The 27,404-nt window shown below is 47.1% G+C and overlaps 1 long non-coding RNA gene across 4 annotated transcripts in view; it reads left to right on the top strand.

Annotated features, from left to right (window-relative positions):
• The window catches only part of LOC140390058 (uncharacterized), a 68,236-nt gene that overhangs the window by 10,130 nt on the left and 30,702 nt on the right, over positions 1-27,404 (top strand). Inside the window, exons 1-2 of one of the 4 annotated variants that reach the window (XR_011934546.1) lie at positions 21,383-21,598; positions 26,934-27,136. This is a non-coding gene — a long non-coding RNA (uncharacterized lncRNA). Of the gene's footprint in view, positions 1-21,382; positions 21,599-21,753; positions 21,893-25,272; positions 25,347-26,933; positions 27,137-27,404 lie in introns of those variants that run through there. The other 3 variants (XR_011934548.1, XR_011934547.1, XR_011934545.1) reach the window with 3 other exon arrangements.

Genomic DNA, 27,404 nt, shown 5'->3' with positions numbered 1-27,404 from the left:
TCTCAGCGTAGATTATGCCCACCAGTCTCTGGAGTGAGATTTGAACCCACAACATTCTGACTTTGGGGTGAAAATGCCACTCTTTGCGGCAAGCAGGCAAGAATTGATTGGGCTCCACTGCACAGTAATAATAATCTTTCATTGTCACAAGTATGAAGTTACTGTGAAAAGCCCCTAGTCGCCACATTCCGGCGCCAGTTTGGGTAAGCTGGTACGGGAATTGAACCTGCATTACTGGCCTTGTTCTGCATTCTAAACCAGCTATCTAGTCCACTGAGCTAAACCGGCCCTTAGTGAAAGCTAACTAACTTTCCATGGTTAGTTCATTAAGTGCAGAGTAATCAAATACTATCTGGTATATTTGAAAGTTTGTGATTTTTTTTTTTTAAGTGAATGTTTATCAACACCAGAAAAAGAAAGAACTTGCATTTATATATAATGTCCATTCTAAGCTCAGGATATCCAAAAGATTTACTTTTCAAGTGCAGCCAACATTTGAAATGCAGCGGCCAACTTGTGCACAGTAATCTCCCATATTCGGCAATGTGATATTGAGCAGATAATCTCGGTTAGATATGTGCATTGAGGGTTAAGCCAGGACAGGACAACGGCAAACTCCCCTGCTGCTGTACAAATAATAATCGGGGATCTTTTACACCCACCTGATCGGGCCTCATCTGCAGGAATTGAAAAGGTTTGTGACTGGCAAATGGAACACTTTTTTTTAGAAAAAGAAACTGGACGGAATTTTCAACCACCATCCCCCCCTCGCTGCGGCGTGTATTTTGGCGACGGAGGAGGCTTGTCATTGGTCGTCGGCGGGATCTTCCGGTTCCGCCAATGCCTACACCATTTTCTGTGGCTCACCTGTCCGGCTGCCAGGGAACCCGCTGCAGTGGGTTGTGGTGGGGGGGGGGGTTGCCTTCGATGGGACCCGTTGGCAGGAATGGCCTGAAAAATCCCAACCACCGCCTCTAGTACCTTTTTTATTGACTATTCCCAGTTGGCCTTCTTGCTTTTGCTGTTAAACACTCAAATGCTGTGAGCCACCACAGTGGGAAAAGGGATCAACTTTCGTACTGTCAGTCTTGGTTGGACTTGAGATTTGAATGTCAAGAAGCACCTCTTACCTACTTTATTGTAATGAGCATGCACCCAACATTGATAATCTTCATTGTCACAAGTAGGCTTATATTAACACTGCAATGAAGATACTGTGAAAAGCCCCTAGTCGCCACATTCCGGCGCCTGTTCGGGTACACTGAGGGAGAATTCAGAATATCCAAATTACCGAACAGCACGTCTTTTGGGACTTGTGGGTGGAAACCAGAGCACCCGGAGGAAACCCACGCAGACACAGGGAGAACATGCAGACTCTGCACCGACAGTGACCCCAGCCGGGAATCGAACCTGGGACCCTGGCGCTGTGAAGCATCACTGTGCTACCGTGCTGCCCACCAGCCAGGAGCTTATTCTGGTCCAGTCCTAGGGAAAAAGCAAGGGCAAATTTGGAGCATTTCCTGATGAAATGTGCTCTTTTTTTTGTTTGCATTCATTCCTACACAGGAACATTACTTCCCTCCCCAGTATACCACAACCGGAGACATGAATAAGTTTCCTGTTTAAGGGATTTTGCCTGTATTTTGTGGATTACCCTTCATTATGCCATCAATTGAAATAAGACCCATAGGTTCGTAGTGATATTCCACTTCTTTATTCGCGACATAGGATTCTAGGAATGTTAAGTGTCTTGAGAGATCAAATAACATTATTTGGTCCATTAATCTGTTAGAGCTGTTAGGCAGCAGGCTTGCATACGATGCTTTAACGTGCCGCTTTTTCGATCCAAGATCTCCAATATGACAGATTCCTTTGGCCATTTAATAACAGCTTGCGTTTATTAGTGCTTTTAAGTATGAAAAAACTGGTGAAGGGGTGTGTGTTGACTGGCATGGGTAATTTAAATAGATATAAAAGGGGTAAACAATATTTGTTAACAAGATCAAATACACCATCAGATGGGGCGGCACGGTGGTGCAGTGGTTAACACTGTTGCCTCTCGACGACGAGGACCCAGGTTCGATCCCAGCCCCGGGTCACTGTCCGTGTGGAGCTTGCACGTTCTCCCTGTGTCTGCATGGGTTTCACCCCCACTACCCAAAAAAGATGTGCAGGGTAGGTGGATTGGCCACGCTAAAATGCCCCTTAATTGGGGCAAAAAAGAATTGGGTACTCTAAATTTATATTTAAAAAATTACGCCACCAGATTTTTCACTGGGAGACTAAATGGCTGCATGCCTATCTGCTGTGGTCAGTGTGGCTGCTGGAGTCACACCTCGCTCCAGAGATCTGAGTCTTTGTTGTCTTTCAAATGAGGATGTAAGAGGCTCTTTCTGCCCTCTCAGAGGGACATCAAAGATCCCATGGCATTATTTTGAAGAGCGGGGCAATTCTCCCCAGTGCACTGGCCAATCTATCGACCAGTGTCACTGAAACAGCTCATTGTGCCGTTGCACAATGTAGTTGCTGCGTTCTCCCTGCATCCCAAGTGACCACAAATTCAAGAGAGCCTCGTTGGCTGTAACATGCTTTGAGATGTTGTGAAAGGTGCTATGTAAATGCAAGTTCCTTCGCTTGCGCATATCATTGTGGAATGCGATTGAACAGTTGGGGAAAGGAGTTGCTCAGTTGACTTGTGGAACCTCGATTTGCCCTGTGACGCTCGGAGTCGCAGGCAGCTTGAAATTGTGACCCCCCTGACCTCTCTCAAATGTGGCCAGGCTGCATTCAGCCTCGAACAAAAGGAGCAGAAGATCAATTGGACCCCAACAAAAGCACCACACAGAAGGCCGAGTGACCCTTCAGGTTTTATCTGCAATTCTAATCAGAGTGGAGCTGCCCTTTCAGATGCCCTCAGCCATTTGTAAAAGAAAAATAAACCTCCTTTGATATCTTCCATTTGTGCCAATGAAGGTACATTTTTTTAAAAAATAAATAAATTTAGAGTACCCAATTCATTTATTCCAATTAAGGGGCAATTTAGCGCTTTCAATCCACCTACTTTGCACATCTTTGGGTTGTGGGGGGGCGAAACCCACGCAAACATGGGAGAATGTGCAAACTCCACACGAACAGTGACCCAGAGCCGGGATCGAACCTGGGACCTTGGCGCTGTGAGGCAGCAGTGCTACCACTGCGCCACCGTGCTGCCCTAAAGGCACATTTATAATAGAAAAATGCAAGGTTTGTGGAACAGTCATTCGGAGAAATGCGTTGGGCTGTTCAAGCTAGGATTTAAATATTTCATTCACAAAATGCCTCCATCAATGACCTTCTGGGCAAAGACACCTGCTGCAAGAATTCTGTGATTCTGTATTGCTAAGCCCTGTATTCCAGATCAACCCAACTTTGAACATTGTTTTGGAGTGGCCTGGGGTAGAAGTTGAGGTACTGGTATTGGATTCAGTGCAACGAGGGGCAAGGTTTTCCTGCCTCTGATCATGCCCGCTAGAAAGAACAAAGAAAAGTACAGCCCAGGAACAGGCCCTTTGGCCCTCCAAGCCTGTGCCGACCATGCTGCCCGTCTCAACTAAAATCTTCTACACTTCTGGGGTCCATATCACTCGATTCCCATCCTATTCATGTATTTGTCAAGATGCCCCTTAAATGTCACTATCGTCCCTGCTTCCACCACCTCCTACGGCAGCGAGTTCCAGGCACCCACTATCCTCTGTGTAAAAAAAACGTGCCTCATACATCTCCTCTAAACCTTGCCCCTCGCACGTTAAACCTATGCCCCCTAGTAATTGACCTTTCTACCCTTGGAAAAAGCCTCTGACTATCCACTCTGTCTATGCCCCTCATAATTTTGTAGACCTCTATCAGGTCGCCCCTCAACCTCCGTCGTTCCAGTGAGAACAAACCGAGTTTATTCAACTTCTCCTCGTAGCTAATGCCCTCCATACCAGGCAACATCCTGGTAAATCTCTTCTGCACCCTCTCTAAAGCCTCCACATCCTTCTGGTAGAGTGGCGACCAGAATTGAACACATACACAAGTGTGGCCTAACTAAGATTCTATACAGCTGCAACATGACTTGCCAATTCTTATACTCAATGCCTCGGCCAATGAAGGCAAGCATGCCGTATTCCTTCTTGACTATCTTCTCCACCTGTTTTGCCCCTTTCAGTGACCTGTGGACCTGTACTCCTAGATCTCTTTGTCAGTACTCTTGAGGGTTCTACCATTCACTGTATATCCCCTACCTGCATTAGACCTTCCAAAATGCATTACCTCACATTTGTCCGGATTTAACTCCATCTGCCATCTCTCCGCCCAAGTCTCCAAACGATCAAAATCCTGCTGTATCCTCAGACAGTCCTCATTGCTATCCGCAATTCCACTAATCTTTGTGTCGTCTGCAAACTTACTAATCAGACCAGTTACATTTTCCTCCAAATCATTTATATATACTACAAACGGCAAAGGTCCCAGCACTGATCCCTGTGGAACACCACTAGTCACAGCCCCCCAATCAGAAAAGCACCCTTCCATTGCTACTCTCTGCCTTCTATGACCTAGCCAGTTCTGTATCCATCATGCCAGCTCACCCCTGATCCTGTGTGACTTCATTTTTTGTACCACTGCCCTACCTGCATCAATCATCTTTGTGACTTGCTCGAAAAACTCTATCAAGTTAGTGAGACACGACCTCCCCTTCACAAAACCGTGCTGCCTCTCGCTAATACATCCATTTGCTTCCAACTGGGAGTAGATCCTGTCTCGAAGAATTCTCTCCAATAATTTCCTTACCACTGACGTAAGGCTCACCGGCCTGTAGTTCCTTGGATTATCCTTGCTACCCTTCTTAAACAAAGGAACAACACTGGCTATTCTCCAGTCCTCCTGAAGACAGTGAGGATCCAAAAATTTCTGTCACGGCCTCAGCAATTTCCTCTCCAGCCTCCTTCAGTATTCTGGGGTAGATCCCATCAGGCCCTGGGGACTTATCTACCTTAATATTTTTCAAGACGCCAAACACCTCGTCTTTTTGGATCTCAATGTGACCCAGGCTATCTACACACCCTTCTATGACTCAACATCCACCAATTCCTTCTCTTTGGTGAATACTGATGCAAAGTATTCATTTAGTACCTCGCCCATTTCCTCTGGCTCCACACATAGATTCCCTTGCTTATCCTTCAGTGGGCCAACCCTTTCCCTGGCTACCCTCTTGCTTTTTATGTACGTGTAAAAAGCCTTGGGATTTTCCTTGACCCTATTTGTCAATGACTCTTTGTGACCCCTTCTAGCCCTCCTGACTCCTTGCTTAAGTTCCTTCCCACTTTCCTTATATTCCACACAGGCTTCGTCTGTTTCCAGCCTTCTAGCCCTGACAAATGCATCCTTTTACTTTTTGACGAGGCCTACAATATCTCTCGTTATCCAAGGTTCCCGAAATTTGCCGTATTTATCCTTCTTCCGCACAGGAACATGCCGGTCCTGAATTCCTTTCAACTGACATTTGAAAGCTTCCCACATGTCAGATGTTGATCGCCGAGGTTACTGAGCACACGCAAAGGAACACATTACCGGCAGGAGCCATCTCCGCCACGCCAGACCCTGCAGCCCAACAGCCTGCGGATTGCTTGCTGTTTAGGCTTGCACATGATCCACTTGAGTGAGATGGAAAGAACACGCGTGTGTTTCTGGAATGCCTTACAGCCAATTTGGTAACTTTGAAGTGTTGTTGTAAATTAGGAAATATGACTGGTGGTTTTCGCAGAGCAGACTCCCACCAGCAGAAATGAAATAAATGAACTGAGCATCCATTAGTCTTGGAGTCAAGACACTGGGAGACCTTCCCTCTTTTTCAAATTGTGTCAAAGGGATCTTTTATATCCACGTGAGGGAGCAGTGAGTGCCTCGGTTTAATGTCTTATCTGGAAGACAGCTGACGGGATTCTCCGGATGCCGACAGTTAAATCGCATTCGGCGATTGGCCGGAGAATCCCTGTTTGCTTTGGAATCGGGGCGGCACCGCTTTCGTGATGTTCAGCCCCCTCCAAAGCGGCGTACTCTTTCCTGAGGCCCTTACCCGATGATCCGCCCCCGACCGGCCGAGTTCCCGGCGGCATGGGTCCCTCATTTTTTGTCAGGAACTCAGTCCAGCACTGCCGCAGTCGGGGGAGAGCTGATCTGCGGCAGGGGGGACTTTGGCAGGGGCTGGGGGTAATGTTTGGGGTGGTCCGGGAGTCGCGAGCCTGGCCAAAAGGAGGGCACTATTTGGCAAGCTGCGGGTGGCGCCATGTTGCATGGTGCGAGGTTCAAAATATCTTGAGCCTTGAGTCTGCAGAAGTCGTTTCTCCTTTTAACTTTAGGGTATAATTCAGTGTCATCCCTAGCATCTCTTAATTGTACGTGTGAAATTTTCATGCAGTATCTTGACTTGGAGTAAGTGCAGCACAATTCTAGATTGTCACCTTCCAAACTGGGGTTGTTTACAAAGGGGACTTGTAAAAGGGTATGCCACGGCTAACATGGATTGCCCATCTCTAGTTGCCCAGCGGTGGTGTTTGAGGGGCACCCTCTTTAGCCACTGTTGTCATTCTGATGGGTGCTCCCATAGGGCCTCTGGATGGAAGCATTCCTGGATTTTGTCCTGGTGCTGAAACGGAAGGGCAGCGATATACCCTAGCCAGGACAGTGTATGACATGGAGGGGAACTTTGAGCTGACGCTGTTCCCAAGACCTTAGCTTTTCTTGACCGAACTTGGGGGTGAAAGGTCATGCGGGAGATGCTGTCGAAGTAAGTAATGGAAGAGTAGGACTGGGAGTAATTTGGGGGAGGTGTATCCCACTAGAAATACATTGACATAAAAATAAAGTCATCGTTAATTCATGTGTCCTGATTTTCTGCTGCCTTGCGCCATTGACATCGCCAAGTGTTCATGGGGTAGTAATAATAATCTTTATTATTGTACGCTTACATTAACACTGCAATGAAGTTGCTGTGAAAATGCTCTGGTCGCCACACTCTAACGCGCCTGTTCGGGTATCCTGAAGGAGAATTCCGAACGTCCAAATCACAACAAGCACGTCTTTCATGACTTGTGGGAGGAAACTAGAGCACCCGGAGGAACCCCACGCAGACATGGGGAGAACGTGCAGACTCCGCACAACCAGTGACCCAAGCCGGGAATCAAACCCGGGTCGCTGGCGCTGTGAAGCAACAGTGCTAACCACTGTGCCACCCATGTCTCAGTTGGCTTGGCTTCCGGTGACTGTCCGGTGAGATTCCATTCTGGTCTACAAGTGTACTTCATGACTTAGGATAGTTAAAATGGGTTTGGCTAAGGTAGTGATTCAGGCCAGCCATTCGAGCCTCATTATGCAGTCCCAAAAAAAATGCAGCAAGTTGTGGCAAGACATCAGCTCATGGCCCTAGGAACAGAAAAGCAGCTTTGTTCTGGCTTCGGGTACCCCTGGCCCAAGCCCCTGCCCTACAACTAACAGTTAAATTTGGAGTTGTTTTAAACGTGTCAGGTTATGACATAGGCATTAATTCACAGAGCCACTGCATTGGTCAAGAGAGGAGCTTGATGGGTTATTCAGGGTCGGCTATTAAAGGGTGCCAAAGTATGGATGTCCAGGTGAGGATGGATTCTGGTTTATGTGCAAGTGCCTCTCCGACAATCTGAGAACATACACTTCCCTGGCCATGCACAAAGATTAGCTATTTGGACAAAATTCTGGATTGCTGTAAGTGCTGAATGAATAGTAACCTGGCACCTCTGGAACAAGCGTCTTCTGTGATTCCTCAGAGTCATAAGGTTGTGGGTTAGTACCCCACTGCAGGAATTAAGCAGCACCCTTAATTAAATGCTGCATTACAGAGGGAGTAGCAGAGGCGCAATTGTTTTGGATCAATTTTTAAAAATGCATTCAGGCAAAGCAGCCATTGTTGGCTGGGCCAGCAATTGCCGATCCCTGAGGGCCTTCCTAGGCCATTTAAAATGCAACCATATTGCTATGGATGAGTCACATGTAGGCCAGACCAGGTAAGCACAGCAGATTTCCTTCCCCAAAAGTGGACCGGATGGGATTTTATGACAATCGGCAATGGTTTCAAGGTCATCACTAGACTTCTATTTCCAGGTTTAAAAATTTTTTTTAATTCCGATTTCACCTTCTGCCGTGGTGGGATTCGAACCCAGAAAATTAACCTGGGCCTCTGGATTGTGAGTCCAGTGGCAAGACCATTGCGCCACCGCCTATATGAGGTTCCGTCTGCCCTTTTAGATGGATGTAAAAGACCCCATGCCAGTAAAGGATGGAAGTTCTGGCCAATATTCATCCTTCAACCAACAAGATCATTCATCTCATTGCTGCCTGGGTGTGGACTCAAAGAAAGTAAACTAGATGTAGAAAGAGCTAGAGACCAGAAGCATTGAGCAGACATTTTAAAACAGTGAGTAAAACCTGTTGCACTGATAGATACTCACATCAACTCTGCATAGATCTGAGATATAAAATATACAACACTGTTTATGGGATCTTGTCGTCAGCACTGAGATTGCCATATTTCCTCCAAAGCCGCAACTATACTTCAGAAGTAATTCAGCGGATATATATTATTGGGGAACTGGGCATGCACAAGCACTGCACACTTCAAGTGAGGAGAGGATGAATGATTGCATCTCAATTTCTTTATACCCAAGATCAGTGAGCATCATTTCAGAGAAAATATAATTTAGAAAAAAAAAAGGATGGAAATTGGTAGTCGGGGGGGATGGCTGGTGAGGAGCAGTGAATTATCTAAAGACAGCCTTGCAAATAGTTAGTTAGATGGATGTAAAGAGTAGCGCTTTTAAGCCAGTTAGCCACTCTTAAAATCAGTGCTGTGATGTTCTGATCACATAAACATAATCTCTCCAAATCAATAGATATTGATCTTTGTTGCAAAAAGAATTAATTAATTTAACCTTCCTCTCCCTCTTTTATCTTCATCTCGTCCATCAGTCTTCTGATCGGTTTGGGGCTTTGGACAAGCGACCAATATATTTGGAATATAACAGGATTCTCTTTTGATTCTTGATCTGTTTCTCCTGCTTCCCCAGTCCCATTCTATTTTCCACATTCTTCTGCTACCATTGCGTTCCAGGTAGGGTACATCTTCCCAGGTACCAACTCCCTTCTGATTCCTTGTCCAAGTAATCACTTGTCAAGTGTGCATTCAGACAGTGTGATCAAGGCATTTTGCTCTGTCCTTGTTGGTCGTAGAATAAAGTCCCATCATGCCTTTGCGGGCTCTTTCCGGGAGCTCTCCAGTTAAACCCATTCTCCAACCCTTTTCTAATAGCTCTGCAATTCTCCCTCCTTGTAGCATTTATCCAATTCCCATTTGAAAAATATCATTTAATCTACTTCCACTCTCCTTTCAGGCATTGTATTCTGGATCATAACACGCAGAGTAAAATAAAAAAATCTTGGGGTGGATTCTCCAATGCCTGACGCCACGATTGGGATTCCCAATCGGGAGGAGAATGGAGCGTCTCCCGGAAAACAGGTTTGGAGCAGGGCATTTCTGCTGTGAATTAGAGGAAGTGAAACCACTCCGCTCCTTTTGATGTGGCAAGGAGCTGTCAATCATAACAAGAGTGTTTATAAGCATCAAAGCAGCATACTTGAGATGCATTCAAGCGTGAAGTGAAATATAGATAATCCAACTCTCTGGTCTAATAAAACTGTTAATCACTGGCTAGTGAAATATATTACTGTGTGAAATTGAATGGAATTTGTTTATTTCAAAAACTGACAAGGGATTTGAAGCCCTTTCAAGTGTACTTGGCTTTGGGAGGAAGCCTCTGACACTTGTAACAGCTGCTTCTTTAATCACTTTTGTCTGAGGCAGTAGATGTTAGGGAAGGATAAGTGAAAAAATACAGTGATCTTTCATTTTACTGCCTGGACTGCTCTTCCGTGGGGGTCTCTGATGGGGGGGGACTGATTGAGAGGGTCATGGGGAGGATCTGTGGGGAGGGGTTTGGGTCACCCTCATGTGGGCATACTGTGGGGGAGGGGGTGACCTGTTATTCCCGTTGAGTGGGGTGAATGCCTCAACTTGTCGTTTTGGGGAGGGGGAGGGGGGGGCGCTGCTGCCGGATCTCAGGGTCAGGCATCAGTGCTGCCAGCTGAAAATGCCAGCCCAATACCGGGATTCCGACAGAATCCCATGAGCTCTCCTCCATACATAAATATGTACGATAAAGGAGAGCGAGAGAGCCGCATTCCTAACACCAGCAGAGACCAGTCCCGATTCCCCGCTAAGCTCCAGAACGGAGAAACCCGGTCCTCATCTCACCTCTTCCTATTTTACCATTGTGTTAAATCTGTGTCCGTTGGCTGCTAATCCTTCTGAGAGTGGAAACTGTTTCTCCTTCTTGACTCTGTCAAAACCCGTCATGATTTTGAACACTTCTATCAAATTTCACCTTAACTCTGCCCTCCGAACACCTGGCATCATTTGACTAATTTTCCACTGCATCTCTTTCGAAGGCCCTTTCTGGGCTAATCATAGAATTGTAGAATCCCTGCAGTGCAGAAGGAGGTGGTTCGGCCCATCGAGTCTGCACCGACCCCCTGAAACAGCACCTCACTTAAGCCCATGCCTCCACCCTATCCCAGTAACCCACTAACCCCACCTAACTTTTTGGACACGAAGGGGAAATGTAGCATGACCAAAGTCTGCACATCTTTGGACTGATAACAACTGTTTTTTTTCAAAGCGGGCATGTCCAAAATAAGGATGTTGTGATGTTAGATGATCTCTTCCGAAATGGTCTTCCGATCATCCCCAACTCTGCTGCCCATGTCTTAAATGTGCCAAGTCCCGTACGCATCAGCCTTGTGCTCACTGACCTACATTGGTTCCTGTCAAGCAACACCTCTTTTTAAAATATAAATTCTCAGTCTTGTTTTTGAATCCCTCCATGGCCTACTGCTCTCAATCTCTGTCATCTCCTCCAGCTCTACAACCCTCCGATATCTAAGCTGCTCTAATTCTGGCCTCTTGCTCGCCTCTGATTTTAATCACTCCGCTATCAGCGATGGTGCTATCAGCTGCCTAGGCCCCAAGCTCTGGAATATATAGTCTCCATACCCCCATCTTCTTCTCTCTATCTCACATTCCTCATTTTAAAACCTTCCTTAAAACCTACCTCATTGACCAAGCTTTTGGTCACCTGCCCCAATAACTCCTAATGTGCCTCAGTGCCATATTTTGTTTTATTATGATCTTGTGAAGCACCTTTAAATGTTTTTATTACATTGAGGCACTAAATAAATACTTGTTGTGGTTCTGCATGGGTCGGTGCTCAGCTGTCCTCATTCGAGATCCATTTGAATAGAATTCCTACAGTGCAGGTGAAGGTTGTTTGGCCCATCGAGTTTGCACTGACCCACCGAAAGAGCACCCTACCGAGGCCCACTCTCCCACTCTGTCCCCCATAACCCCAGCTAATCTACACATCTCTGGACACCAAAGGGTAATTTAGCCTAACCTGCACATCTTTGGACTGTGGGAGGAAACCCACACACACGTGCAAACTCCAAACAGACAGTCACCCAAGGCCAGAATTGAACCCGGAACACTGGCGCTGAGAGGCAGCAGTGCTAGCCACTGCCAACACCGTGGCTTTGCATTTGGTTTTGAGAGGAACTTTCCTTCACACAAACTCTGCAGTTGAGGCGACGGACCAGCCAGTTCTGCAGAGTACTCCCTGGTCTCTATCGAGTTGACTGTGGCTGACTTCAACCAGGCTTGATGTAGGGGACTTGATTGACTTCTGGGTTAAGAAGGAGCAAGTTAGCCTCTCCCGGAACTTTGGCTTGTGGGACGACGCATAAGATGCATAAGCTGTGGCTCAGTTTGCGGCACACTTGCATCTGAGTTACCAAAGTTCTGGGTTTAAATCCCACTCCAGGACTTGAGCACAAAAATCAAGGCTGACACTTTGATACAGTTGTGAGGGAGTGCTACAGTCTCAGGGATCCTCTTCTGATGACATAACAAACCAAGGCACCACCTGCCTGCTTTCCTGGGTGTAAAAGATCCAATGGCACTAATGTGAAGGAGAGGAGTGTCCTGACAACATATACCCTTCAATCAGCATCACAAAAACAGATTAACTGGTCATTATTACATTGTTTAATTTTGACAGCACGATTCCTACATTAAAACATTGACTTTTTATAATTTCTTGGGAGGCGAGGCCAGCATTTGCTGCTCATCCCTAATTGCCCTTGAACTGAGCGGCTTGCTAGGAGAGGGCAGTTAAGGGTCAACCACATTGCTGTGGATCTGGAGTCATGCGTAGACCAGACCAGGCAAGGATGGCAGATTTCCTTCCCTATTAATGAGCCAGATGGGTTTTAACGACAGTAGTTTCATGGTGGCCGTTACTGCAGCAGCTATCGTTGTGGGGTTTGAGCCTGCGCGCCCCCCACTAGGCATGGGGTTGCCAACCCCCCAGGATTGGCCTGGAGTGTCCAGGAATTGAAGACCAATTTCCAAGACACTGCTGTGTACATACTGGAGAAAAAATCATTGAGATATTAAGAAATATTTCTTTTTTGTAATTTTCTTTGAACAATTCTCTTTACCAGACATAAAAATTGTGAACACGGAGGGAAAAACAGACTGGTGGCAGTCGAGGATCATCCAATTGGGTGACGAGTCTCTTTGCTTTCCAGTTGGTGTAGGAAGGTAGTGAGTCAGAAGGATGAATGTTGGAATGTGGGAGGAAGTCCTATGACAAAATCTCCAGGAGTACATTTAATCACAATTGACAGCCCTACCAGAGCATTATACTGGGCCTCTGGATTACTAGGCCAATGACATTACCACTATGCCACCCTCTCCCCATACTGTGCTTCAAAAGTATTTCATTGGCTGTAAAATGCTTCGGGTTCTGAAAAATGTCATGTAAGTGCAAGTCTTTCCTTTTTTACTTTCTATATCTTCAGAGTCCTGTCTGGCAGATCTCCTTTGGGGTTGTCTGTGGTGATCTGATGCACAGTTTAACATTCATAGTGCATTATTGGAGTGTGGAAGGTGATACCAAACGTGAATGTGATACATACAGAATAATGTATATAGATGCATGCGTTTAGCGATGTAATGTTGCAGCTGTTTGACTGTGGTAGTTTTGTTTTATTTTGGGGCGGGGGGGGGCAACTAATTTTGTGGGGCCAGCTTCAAATGTTTAACGAGGAGTAGGGGACTACTCTGTCCTAACCAACATTGCCCCCTCAACACCACCTATAACAGACTCAGCGCTCATTCTACATTTTTAGCATTTCAGCAATGTTTCAACATGAGTATTGTCAGCAAACGTAGGCAACCGGTGGTTACATAGAAACGTAGAAAATAGGAACAGGAGGAGGCCATTCGGCCTGTCGAGCCAGCTCCGCCATTCATTATTCAATAGCCTAATCCCGCTTCCCCCCCCCCCCCCCCCCCACCCCCCAAAGCCTTTGACCGCCTCTCCCCAAGTGCTATATCTAACTGTTTCTTGAAAACATACAATGTTTTGGCCTCAACTACTTTCTGTGGTAACGAATGCCACAATCCGAGCACTCTCTGGATGAAGAAATTTCTCTTCATCTCTGTCCTAAATGGTCTACCTCGTATCCTCAGACTGTGACCCCTGGTTCTGGACACACCCAGAATCAGGAACATCCTTCCTGCATCTCCCCTGTCTAGTCCTGTTAGAATTTTATACGTTTCTATGAGACCCCCCCCCCCCCCCCCCCCCCCCCCCCATTCTTCTTAACTCCGGTGAATTCGATCTCTCCTCTTACGTCAGTCCCGTCGCCCCAGGAATCAGTCTGGTAAACATTTGCTGTGCTCCCTCTAGAGCAAGAACATCCTTCCTCAGATAATGAGACCAAAACGGCACACAATACTCCAGATTACATATCGATAAAGACCCCTGGACGCCAAGTAGTCGAGTAAACTTAAGTTTATGCACAGTCAAAAGAAGCGGCCCGTTACAGTGGCGTATACACACAGTATAAGTCCCAGTCGGGACTACCAATGTGCTGGCGGTCCCTGTCCGGGCCGGCTTTTATACAGGTTAATCATGAGCCCCAGCTGGACGGGCCTCCACCCGCAACCAGGGAAGCTCGTATTCCACGAGTCCCAGGGGGACTAGGGTATCCCCGTGGATGAGGGTTATTACAATATCAAAAGTTTTTCATTGACAATAAATGGGGTGAGCTGAAAATGTGACGTGGGAGTGACGGAGGGGAGGGGCAGGGTGGGTGGTGTTCTGTAAACTCAAGCTTGCTTGGTTTTTTTTCAACGACTGACATAGAGAGACTACAGGGTTATTTTATAAGTCAGTGCTCCCAGCAGCAGCATAAAAACAAATGGACGTGTATCTGCTGCCATTTTCCAACCATCTGCAGCCAGGGAATTGTATGTCCATCCTTCTCCTTTTCCACTGTGTTATCAATGGGCAGTCACCAATTTGCTTGTATTTTAAATGAGAATTAGGTCAGTATTTGAAAAGAAAAGATAGGAGGGCATGGTGGGGAAATGGATTAGCGTTGTTTGAATTTAATGAGCTACCACCAGCTCAGTGGGCTGGAGGCCTATTTTTCTTCCTAAATTCCATGATCGCCAATTTCCCTTGATGAATATTAAATAGGAACAACACCGATGCAAGTGATGGGTTTTACTTTGAAGCTCAGGTGAAATGCAATGATAATGATTTAAAAATTTAAATGGCAAAATAGCTGAGAACAAATGTTTTTCCTTGAGTACAGTGGGAAGGGCATTGCAGTTCCTGAATGTTCAGAGTTCATAATTGGCCGACCAGTTTTGTCATGGAGAGGGAGCTTCTGCCTCTGTGCTCTGCAGGAGTATGCAAAGATGACATTTTAAGGTAAAACTTGTCCTGGAAATGCTAATTTGGGACGGTGTCTTGCCAAAAACACTGGTGGCTCTCCAGCATTTGGTGAGACCCATTTGACATTCCAGTGCAGCAATATTGAGATTTTACCACTAGGTGGCCACTTGAAGAGAAGCATTCTGGGCTCAGGAACATGCATTCAAAATGCGGCCAAAAGGTTGAGTGTGTCAACCTGCAAAATCTTTCCAATGCGACAATGGCTGGTGGTAAGGTAAGAGTGGGAGAGACTACTGGTCAGCAACACTTGATGTGGAGTGTTGAATCTCATGCAATAAGACCATGGCAACAGACCAGCAGAAAATGGATTCCAATTGTAATTCTGTTCCCGCATCTGTGATACACTAAGGCAGACTTTTGTCTTTTTCCATAGCTAGTAATTCCTGGAACAGGTCGCTGGTCTGTTGCCAGACCTGGACATACCCGAAGCCCCCATGGCCAGCAGCACGGCTCTGCGCCCCCCCCCCCCCCCCCCCGGTGGCCACCACGTCGGGTTCACAAAAACTGGGAGCACACGTCCCCAGCGCCATCAGGGTCGGAGCATCGGGGGAGGCCCTTCAGGTAACTATTTTGGAGTGGGCGTAGCATCGGAAAATGGGCGCCGTCCCCAATTCGGTCGTAAACAATGATTCTCCGCCCAATTGCCAATTACGGTATCGCCGTCGGACAACCGAGAATCCCGCACCCTATTTTCACGGGTGGGAGAATCCAGAACAAGTTGGCGGAACTTTAAAATTAAAAGTGGGTCATTCAGGGTTGATGTCCGGAAGCACCTCTTCACACAGAGGAAAGGAACTCTTTACCCACCCCCCCCCCCCCATAAAGGCTTTTGAGATGGCAGATGGAGGAGGTCAACTGAAATTGATAGATTTATTAGGGCGGGGTAGTAAAGGTTATGAAACCAAGGTGGCTAAATGGAATTCTGATACAGATCAGCCATGACCTAACTGAATGTTGGAACAGGCTGGAGGGGCTGAATGGCCTGCTCCTGCTCCTATGCAAGTTGCAAGTGGCCATTATAAAATGGCGATTCTTTGCATTTACACTGATTCAAATGTAAAGTAAATTGAAAATTGGGCACATTTTATTCAGAGGGCAATATTTTTCTTCATAATGAAATAAACAAAAGCCAATATCATTACAATGAAAGTTTCTGCTGAAGTGCAACGAGACCTGGGTGTCATGGTGGAACAGTCGCTGAAGGTTGGCATGCAGGTACAGCAGGCGGTGAGGAAAGCTAATGGCATGCTGGCCTTCATAGTGAGAGGATTTGCGTATAGGAGTAGGGATGTCTTGCTGCAATTAATAAGGCCTTGGTGAGGCCACACCTTGAGTATTGTGTGCAGTTTTGGTCTCCTAGTTTGAGGAAGGACATTCTTGCTATTGAGGGTGTAGAACAAAGGTTCACTAGACTAATTCCCGGGATGGCAGGACTGACATATGAAGAAAGACTGGATCGGCAGGGCTTGTAATCACTGGAATTCTTATCATCATCTTTATTAGTGTCACAGGTAGACTTACATTAACACTGCAATGAAGTTACTGTGAAAATTCCCCTAGCTGCCACACTCCTGTGCCTGTTCAGGTACACTGAGGGAGAATTCAGAATGTCCAATTCACCTAACAAGCACGTCTTTTGGGACTTGTGGGAGGAAACTACAGCACCCGGAGAATGTGCAGACTCCGCACAGACAGTGACCCAAGCCGGGAATCGAACCTGGCGCTGTGAAGCAACAGTGCTATTCACTGTGCTACTGTGCCACCATTAGAAGAATAAGAGGGGATCTCATAGACACATATAAATTCCTGGTGGGACTGGATAGGCTAGATGCAGGAAGAATGTTCCCGATGTTGGGGACGTCCAGAACTAGGGGGTTACAGCCTAAGAATAAGGGGTGTCGATGGTAGCCATGATGTGGAGATGCCGGCGTTGGACTGGGGTGAGCACAATACGAAGTCTTACAACACCAGGTTAAAGTCCAACAGGTTTGTTTCGATGTCATCGAAACAAACCTGTTGGACTTTAACCTGGTGTTGTAAGACTTCGTACTAAGAATAAGGGGTAAGCCATTCAGGACTGAGATGAGGACGAATTTCTCTCAGAGAGTTGTGGAATTCACGACCACAGAAAACTGTTGGGGCCAGTTCGTTGGATATAGTCAAGAGGGAGCTGGACTTGGCTTATTTTGATGAATCATGTTAAAAGACGCTCAACAATACTTTGGTATCAATACTGATAAAGTTCCAAACTTGTGTAATTTGGTGTCCAGCTCCTTTCAATTATTTATACACTCTCACTATTGTTCATTTCGATCTATTTTTAACGCCTCCTTTGATTTCCTATATCTTTGCTCTCATGAAGATAGAGTTCTCGTGTCCATTTTGGTGGCCAACGTTTTATCACTAGGATTTTAGTGAAGCACACTACTAGCTGGATGGGATTTCAACTATGATGAAACTATCTTTCAGAGGGTCAGTGCAGACTCGATGGGCTGAATGGCCTCCTTCTGCACGGTAGTAATTCTATGATTCTATCAGCAGTTCATCGAGAGACCGTTGTCCTTCATACCAGGTGGATGATTAGAGTTGGAAATATTGGATGAAATGAAACTAGAGGGAAATGGGTAACCACAGAATCACTAGTGCAGAAGGAGGCCATTCAGACCATCAATTTTGCACCGATCCTCTGAAAAAGCACCCACCCTACCTCTGTAACCCCACCTAGCCTTTTTGGACACGAGGGCTATTTAGCATAGTCAATATACCTAACCTGCACATTTGTGGACTGAGGGGAAACCGGAGCAGCCGGAGGAAACCCACACAGACATGAGAAGAATGTTCCAACTTCACACAGACGGTCACCCAAGGCTGGAATTGAACCCGGGTTCTTGGTGCTGTGAGGCAGCAGTGCTAACCACTGTGCCACCTGTAACGATTTAAAGGCTATCCTGGTACAAGCCTTTGAGGTAGTGGTGGGGCATTTCCCTCCCTCTCGCCTCTCCGAATCTAGAAGGTGCAGGGTTCAATCTCCATCTCAGAGTCACAGCTCGGAATCTAACATCAAGCAGAATACTCCTGTCTGGTGGATGTAACTCTTCTTCCCATGCAGTGATGCTTATTGGAATGGTAGAAAAGTTCTCCTTGTTTCCTTCCCCAGCTAATAGAGACTGAATTACCTGCCTTCAGCTGTGGTGCATAGGATGGATGGCAGCCCGAGCCCCATCCCTGATCGATGAGCTGAAAGTCTCCTGTTAGCTGGTTGTAATTGTAAATAGGTTTGGACAGTGTCCATCCAGTTTCTACTGGGCAGGTGTTTGACAGATTTATAAAAAGCTGCCCCCTAGGGCGGCATGGCGGCGCAGTGGTTAGCACTGCTGCCTCACGATGCTGAGGACCCAGGTTCAATCCCATCCCCGGGTCACTGACCGTGTGGAGTTAGCACATTCTCCCCGTGTCTGCGTGGGTTTCCTCCGGGTGCCTCGGTTTCCTCCCACATGTCCCGAAAGACGTGCTGTTAGGTAATGTGGACATTCTGAATTATCCCTCAGTGTACCCGAACAGTTGCCGGAATGTGGCGACTATGCGCTTTTCACAGTAAGTTTCCACAGTAACTTCATTGCAGTGTTAATGTAAACCTACTTGTGACATTAAAGATTATTATTTTAAAAGATTCAAATTCCACCATCTGCTGTGGTCTCCAGAGCATTGCACTGGGTCTCTCGGATTACTAGTCCACGGACAGCACCACTGCACTGCCTTCCCTATTGTCTCCATGAGATGGGATTCCCAAAGAGGAGCAGGTTTCTTTTTAAAATAAATTTCGAGTACCCAATTATTTTTTTTCCAATTAACGGGCAGTTTATTTATTTTTTAAATTTCGAGTACCCGATTTTTTTTTTCTCCCAATTAAGGAGCAATTTAGCATGGCCAATCCACCAAACTTGCACATCTTTGGATTGTGGGGGTGAAACCCACGCAGACATGGGGAGAATGTGCAAACTCCACAGTGATCCAGGGCCGGGATTCGAACCCGGGCCCTCAGTGCTGCAGTCCCAGTGCTAACCACTGTGCCACCGTGCTGCCACTTAAGGGGCAATTTAATGTGGCCAATCCACCTACACTGCACACAGCGTACAGATTCCACACAGACAGTGAGCCAAGCTGGGAATTGAACCTGGGACCCTGGCGCTGTGAAGCAACAGTGCTAGCCACTGAGCTACTCTGCCACTCATCTGATAAAAATCTGGAATTTAAAGTCTAAATGATGACTGTGAAACCATTGTTGATTTTCTTAGAAACTCATCTGGTTCACTGATGGCCTTATGGGAAGGAAATCTGCCGTCCTTACCTGCTCTGGCCTGCACATGTTCCACCACAATGTGGTTGACTATTAATGCCCCCTCAAGGGCAATTAAGAATGGGCAAAAATGCTGGCCCAGCCAGCGACACCCACACATCCCATGAAAGAACATTTAAAAAAAACACCTGGTTTGGTAAACTTGTGCTGTTTACATCGGAATGCCAGAAACTTTCACTCCACATCATGTGGCCTCAGAGGGAGGAAAGTGTGGACAAACCACCTCCCCTGCACATCTTTGGGTTATGGGGTGAGACCCACACAGACACGGGGTGGAGAATGTGCAAACTCCACATGGACATTGACCCAGGTCTGGGATTGTGTTGGGAGAGCTAGTTGCATTAGTCCTAGATGTGCCCGTTTATAATGAAGGTGGTAACAGCAGCCCTGCCAGCACTCTTGTTCACAAGGAATGTATTTGTGGGCCCAAGACTGATCCCTGAAGTTAAGGGCAGGGAGCTCTCCTAGAAATGGACAGTAAGAGTTCAAATGGCCTCCTTCAGCTGGTGCAACTTGCACGCTTCGGAACACAGCAAAGGAAGTCGGCCATTCGGCCCTCGTACCTGTTCTGCCCTTCAGTTGGACCACTGTTGATCTGTACCTGGTACCTTTTGGTCCAGAAGACTACCCATCTCAGTCTTTGAAGCTCCAATCCTTCCAGCCTTTTGGGAGAGAGTTCCAGATTTCCACCACCTTTCTGAGAAAGTGGCGCCTTTTCTAATTCCACTGCTGGCTTTAGATTCTACCCCCTTTTGTTCTGCATTCCCACACGGCGGGAAACGGGTGTTCTTCTGAACTCGAGGCAAAACGAACCAAGTTTTAACCCGTGGTATCCTTGGAAGTAAATAAAGAGGCCCGAAAACGATTCCCACCCTGTTTCTCATCTCGCTGCGGAAAAGCTTCCGACAGTAGCTATCTTTCTATTTCAACACGCCGAAAACTTTTTCAGGGTTCTAAATTTGTTGCAATCTTATTTTCCTCTTGCAGTGACTCACGTTGGAAAAAGGTGGTCCTTTGTTCCAATGTTATGTTTACTGACGAGATAAGGAAGCGGGCATTTCAGATAGCGCGTCTTTATGTGTAAATTACATGTTATTAATGTGTTTCCTAAATCCCATGTATGTGATTTCTCATTAGTGTTTGGACCATTATCCCCCCCCCCCCCCCCCCAAAAAAAAACATGCATTTCTTGTTGGGGCTCTCCATCTTGTAAAACACGTCGGCTGAGAGGAGCTGTAAACATTTTCTTTTCAGAAGGAGTATTCCCCCCCCCCCATATCCTTGTTACACTTCAATGCTGGGAGTGTTTTTTCCCCCTCTCCTTGTTTCAGCAGGAGTTCCAGTACAAACAGGGCGAGTCTCTGTCTCTGTCGTGTCGGTGGAAGCAATTATATTTTTTTTAAAGCCTAAATCAAAACGCAGCATTTAACGAGGGCGGGGAGGAATTAAGTGCTTTTAAGATGTCAGCGGGGCTCCTCAAGCCCGTGGCTGTCTCTTTAGGGGGGGGATTCCAGTTTAAATTCGCAAAGGAGGCAGAGTGTTGAGATTTTCGTAGTTTGCCCGGAGTGATTCCGAACGGGCTGGAGAGTAAATCGCCTTAAAAGGCAGATGCAAATAAACACTGGCAATATTTTAATAACTTTTCTTTTCCCTGTTGGAAACGAACGAATGCAGAAAAAGTTGTTTGTTCTCTATCCAAGCCATCCATCCGATTCTCCGTCGAGCGGACAGAGTAACTTTTATGTTTTTATTTGTGGAGTATTGCGAGGAGGGGAGGGAGCTAATCTCAAGTGTCTTTTTGAAAAGAGCTTTTGGGCTTGCAGCTCTTCTGGGGAGATTTTTTTAAAAAGAGGAACATGCAACTCCCAATCTTTTTCCCGTGCACGGGGAGGTCGGGAAGGCTTTTATCAAGAAACCATGAAATTAAATGGGAACCGACCGGATACTTTCCCCCCCCCTCTCTTCTCTCTGTTTGCATACTGATTGGTAAGCCCCGTGACATCACTGCTTCCCTCCCTCCTCTCCTCCCTCCTCTCCTCCCTCCCCTCTTTTACTATTTTGCAGCCACAATCTCTTGTGTCTTAATTTCCATGTGGCTTGAGCATTTTCCCCCAGTCTCACTCTCTCTCCCTGGGTTACGTTCTGCATCAGAGAAAATTTGACGATGAGACGAATTTTTAAAAAAACTCGGAAGGAAGCCTTGAATCGGATGTTGAGGAACACGAGGGGGAAACGGTCGGAGTGGGTTGTTAAAAACAAAAAGGCGGTGAGGAAAGTCTGAATACCCCATCTCTCCCTCTATGTGGACTGAGGGAGGGAGGGGGGGGGGGGGGGGTTATGAATGGAGGCGCCCGGCAGGGATAGAACGTTGCGGTAGCCGAGGTTCCAGCGCTCGATACATTGTTGCCGTCCCGCGTTCCATTTTGGAACGTCCGGACATTGTAACTTCCGCGGGTTGTAAGTTTCGGGCTGATCGCGGCAGAGGCGCAAACACGTGGGAAGAAGGGGGTACCGCTGCGTTCTTTCGCCGTTGTGTTGCCTTCGATCTCTTGCGCCGTGGGTGGGTTTCAGTTTTTATCTGTTGCAGAGAATGGGTTGCATGATTTTGTATTCAAAGCTGTTCATTTAAATATATATATATATATATTTCCCCCCCCCACCTTCCCAACAAAACAAGATTGTGCACGCTGTGGGTGGGGAGGGATGGGAGGACTCTGGCAGCTTTTGGCTGAAGTGCGCCACTTTTGTTAAGTTCAGTTGCAGCAGGCCTTTCTTCCGGCTTATGGCCTTTTCCATGCTCTTTCCCCCCACCCCCACCTCTTCCACCTCCCTTCTCTCTCTCCTTCCGAAGAGTTAAACAAAGGCAGAAGAAAGTGCAGCACCCAAAAAAGTGGGGAAGAGGGCTGGAAAAGGGAGGGAAGCTTGAAATCGAAAGGCGACAGGAAACCAGCCAGCATGGTGGGGCTTAGAATCTGGGCGTTTTACTTGTAAATCCCACCCTTCCCTCCCTCCAGGACTTAACCGTCCGGTTCAAATCACAACAGACTCGCGCCTTTCTGCACAGACCCCAGTCCTTTGGGTGCATTGCACTGGACGCTGAAGTTTAGCGCCGAATCTTCTCGTTTTGTCGCCCACGAATTGTAACCCCCCACCCCATCAATTTTTTGTTATTGCGACTTCCGCGAGTAAGCGTGAGACAAATCCGGCCAATTTTAAACGTGCTTGTTTTTTTTTCATTCGGAAACCGCTCTTTCCTTTCCCCGTATGTTTCATTTAGTCTTTTTTTTTTCTCTCAATTGTGCGATTTTCACGATACTCATTTTGAGTGGAGGGGGTTCTCTGGATGACTTGTTTAAATGAGCAGTGAACAAACACCCAGTTTGCCCGCCCGGATGGTTTGCTATCTGCACCTCTCCCCATGCACCATTTGGCTTCCATTCGGTTCCTCGACTGGCTTGCATTTGACCCGATTCTCCCCATGTTCGACTGACCCCCTCCCCCCCATCCTGGTCTTCCTCAAACATATCCAGGTGTGTGCACACTTTCCAGCTGAGGCACCCAGTATGATTGGTGTTTTCGCTTACAGCAGCACCCTGAGGCCCACTGGGCCCTTTAGTGCTGAGATCAGAGGGCTCAATCCTCGAGTGTTTCCATAGAATCCCTACAATGCAGGAAACCATGCGGCCCACGGAGTCTGCAGCAACCCCCTGGTGGACCTAGGCCCACGCCCCCTTCCCTATCCCTGTAACCCCTGTGCATTGATCCTGCACATCTTTGGACACTAGAGGGCAATTTAGCATGACCAATCCACCCTTTCTGCTCTTGTGGCTCATTTTTCCCACTTGAGGAAGATAGAATCTTCACTCTGCCACACCTGCCCAGTGTGGCATGTTTTCAGGGCAATGGCGACACCTTCCAAGCACATGGCCACTGCCGTCTAGAAGGACGAGGGCAGCAGATACATGGGAAACACCGTCACCTGCAAGTTCCCCTCCAAGTCGCTCACCATCCTGACTTGCAAATATCAAACTAATTGTTCACTGTCACTGGGTCAAAATCCAGGAACTCTCTCCCTAACAGCACTGTGGGTGTACCTACAGTGCATGTTCATTTCCTGGACTGCAGCGGTTCACCACCACCGCAAGGACAATTACAGATGGGCAATAAGTGCTGGCTTAGCCAACGACGCCCAGATCCGCCGATGAATAAAAAGAAAATGAACTGTAAAGCCTTTGGTGTAGAAAATGAGTAGCCAGTGTGACTTGAGAAGTCGTGAGGTGTGATGGAGAGTATGATTGATTGGGTCGGGGAGGGCAGGACAGAGTGTATTGGAGCCCACAATTGGAGGAAGAGAGTGCAGAAGGTCGAGGAGGTTGTTGAGCTAAAGTAGATTAAAACCATTTCAGGGTTCGTGCATAAGGCTGAGAATATATGTTGGCATGAGAGCAATGCTTCAATGGGACTTTTGGGTATTTGGAGGGGAGGATGATGAATTTTGAATGAGCTGGAGTTTGAGGGGACAGTATTGGAGCAAATAAGTCTGGATGACAAGTGTGTGGGTTAGGTTCAAGCTGCAGGGGTTTGCGGGGGGGGAGGGATGTGAAGGTGTGCACAGTTGATGCTGGCCAGGGTATGGCATTTGAAGAGATTTCAATCCCACCTTTTATAGGTGTTAACTTCTGGCTCATTTCCTGCCTTTGAGTTCAAAGTGCTCTGTTCCTCTGTCAAACCTGGTTCATTTTTAGCAGTAAACAGATTAGTCCCTGCCCCATAGCATTGGAGAAGTGCCACACTTTTAGATGATGGTAGCATAGTGGCTAGCACTATGGCTTTACAGCACCAGGGTTCCAGGTTCGATTCCCGCTTGGGTCACTGCGGAGTCTGCACGTTCTCCCCGTGTCTGTGTGGGTTTCCTCCGGGGGCTCCGGTTTCCTCCCACAGTCCAAAGATGCGCAGGTTAGATGGATTGGCCATGCTAAATTGCCCTTGGGTTAGATGGGGTTGCAGGGCTACGGGGATAGGATGGAGTTGGGCTTAAGTAGGGTGCTCTTTCCAAGAGCTGGCGCAGACTCGATGGGCAGAATGGCCTCCTGCACTGTAAATTCTATGACTGGAGACCATCGTGCTTCAGAGTGGGGGAGCCCGCGATGGTCAGTCACTTGTGGTACATGGTCTTGTGGCGTGACTCGGCAGGAATGCGCAGCCCTATCCCAGTGCGGTTGGCCAGATTGCGAGTATTGGGAGTGTGGCTGCGCTTTACTTATTTTTGAGTAGCTAGCACTATTAGTTTCAGATCCTTTCAACGCCCTCGGTCCTGCTTGCCACAGAACTGCTTTGTTAAGGGTGAAATCCCTTTTATGTCCATCACCCGCTCTGAAACTCCCAAAAGTGCCATAATTCATTTTGAAATGTAGTCACTGTTGTAGTGCTGGGCGGCACGGTAGCTCGGTGGTTAGCAAAGTTGCTTCACAGCGCCTGGGTCCCAGGTTCGATTCCCGGGTTGGGTCACTGTCTGTCCGGAGTCTGCACGTTCTCCCCATGTCTGCGTGGGTTTCCTCCCATAAGTCCTGAAAGACATGCTTGTTAGGTGAATTGGGCATTCAGAATTCTCCCTTGCTGTACCTGAACAGGCGCCGGAGTGTGGTGACTAGGTGATTTTCATTGCAGTGTTAATGTAAGCCTACTTGTGACAATAATAAAAATTATTATTGTTAACGAGCTGGTCCTGAGTAAGCCAGTGATCAGACCACTTGGGCCTGTACTCCTGGGCTAACTGCTTGTGATGTGCCTGTCTGCAATATCCAACTTTACTAGGGCCCACTTCCAAATGTTCCCTAGTTTTGCTGTACTTCTGTCAGCTGTGGATTGGCGAGGGGAGGGGGGTGGGGGAGGAGGTAGAGTGAGAGGGAGATACCTCTTCGAGGTGGCAAGCCCAGACTCTGGTGCAACCTTGTCTTACTTCGCCATCCTGTCATTTCCACGGGGTAATGCTGCATTGCACTGTGCAGAGCCAGGTGAGTGACTGGTGCGATTGAAGGTGAATTATTCCTGTCCTGAGTAATGAATTCTTACATTGGATGGGACTGTGTAGTTTTCAGTGCGGTTCATCCTTCATGTTACCCGCAGCGTTCCGCTCACAGCTTGGGGTTCAGGCTGTGTCACCGGTGAACAATTTATTTAGAAATCTCGGGCAAGCTTGTGTGACCACACGTTACAGTATAATTGTCAGAATGAGAAAAGCCAACTGGTTGCCTCTGATCTATGAACGTAAGGAATGCTAAACCTGCCCAGCAATCTTAATGGCTGCAACAACCGAGTGAATTTGTGACGGGAGATTACGTGAAAGATAATGAGCCATTGAAAGAGCCGTTATTGCTCTTGAGTGTACAGGACAGCCCAAAATTATTTTGTACCGGTTCATTTAATAGAATCCCTGCAGAAGGTGGCCATTCGGCCCATCGAGTCTGCACTGACCCTCTGAAAGAGCACTCCTCCAACCTATCCCAAAAAACACTTAACCTAACCTACAAATCCTTTTTGGACGTGAAGGGGTAATATAACATGGCCAATCCACCTATCTGCACATCTTTGGACTGTGGGAGGAAACGAGCACCCGGAGAAAACCCACGCAGACACGGGGAGAAAGTATAAGGAAACTCCACACAGACAGTGACCTGAAGGCCTGAATTGAACCTGGGTCCCTGGTGCTGTGAGGCAGCAATGCTAACTACTGTGCCACCGTCCCTTCTTGTCTGTGGTCCTTTAGCTCTTTTGTGGTATAGCCTGACTTGACTGCATCACGGAAGCTGGGTATCTCTGGGCCAATTTGAAGTTATCCCCGCCTGCTCTTCCTGACCCATCTCTTTACCCCCCCCCCCCCCCCCCCCCCCCCCCAAATTAACACCAGCAGAATGGTCCAAACAGGAATGGAATCCCAGCATTAACCCTGTGGCTTGCAGCATGAGCCCATAATTCCTGCGGGAATGTGGATTGCGCCTTGCTTTGACATTCCACTGAGGATAGTGGTCAAGAATAGAATCAATGCTGCTGCTGTATTTTCCATGCCCCCCCCCCCCCCCACAACAACATCAATTCAACGAGGCCAGTTGTAACTAACTCTACCCAAGCAAATAGAAATTGAGCGAACTGTCTAGAATTAGGTTGTCCTGAGGTGAGTTTGAATGATCAATTGTATTTATCCCTGACCAGCATGACAAAACAGATTACCCGGTCGCTGTTTATGGGATCTTGCTGTGCATGACTTGGATGCTGCACTTCCTACGGCGCAACAGTGACTAAACTTCAAACGCATTTAATTGGCTGTAAGCCTCTTTGGGAAGACTGAAGGACGCTAGATAAATGCAAGACTCCTCAACCCCCCCCCCCCTGCTGTAAGAGGGTGTATCTTTGTTTTAAAGATAAAACAATTAAACCTATTGGAAGTTTATTCATGGAAAAATAAACCTTTCTTCCTTCTGAGTAGGTTTATTCCTCCCTGATCGGATAGTCATGCATGTCTGGCACCTCTGCAAGTCAGTGAGGTTGGGTAGGGGGCATGGACATTCGCTAGCATCTTAACACGTTAACTTCTCTCCACACAGACCCCTTTGGAAACTTCACAAGTTGATTTCCCTAAAAGAATAATGGAACTATCCAATAATCTAAAGACCGTGATCGTGATGTAAGAAACCACAGAATGGGCCATCATGAAGAGTGTCATGTGAATTGGAACTGGGGAGAAGATCAGTGATTCTTCCCATCGTGTGGAAGCTTCCCTTTTGCGCAAGTCTGGGAAGTTCTGACGGTAAGAACAGTGAAAGCGAGAGTTTGATACCTGGGGGCGTGGAAGGTGTTCGCTGGGCCATCGACAATTAGAAAATGAACGTTGGCCTCTGGGCAGAATTGAGAGATTAACCTGAGTGAGACACTATCTGATCCTTCTCTCTCTTTCCTCCAATCTTTTGGTCACCAAAATGTAACTCCAAACCATATTCTCCTGTAGGCTGATGTGGCTCTTCATAAAACCTGGTGAAGACGTACTGCATTGAGTCATATTATAACAGGATGCTGCT

Source organism: Scyliorhinus torazame, chromosome 14, assembly GCF_047496885.1.
Source record: "Scyliorhinus torazame isolate Kashiwa2021f chromosome 14, sScyTor2.1, whole genome shotgun sequence".
Lineage (NCBI taxonomy): Eukaryota > Metazoa > Chordata > Chondrichthyes > Carcharhiniformes > Scyliorhinidae > Scyliorhinus > Scyliorhinus torazame.
This window is presented reverse-complemented; position numbering and strand designations above follow the sequence as displayed.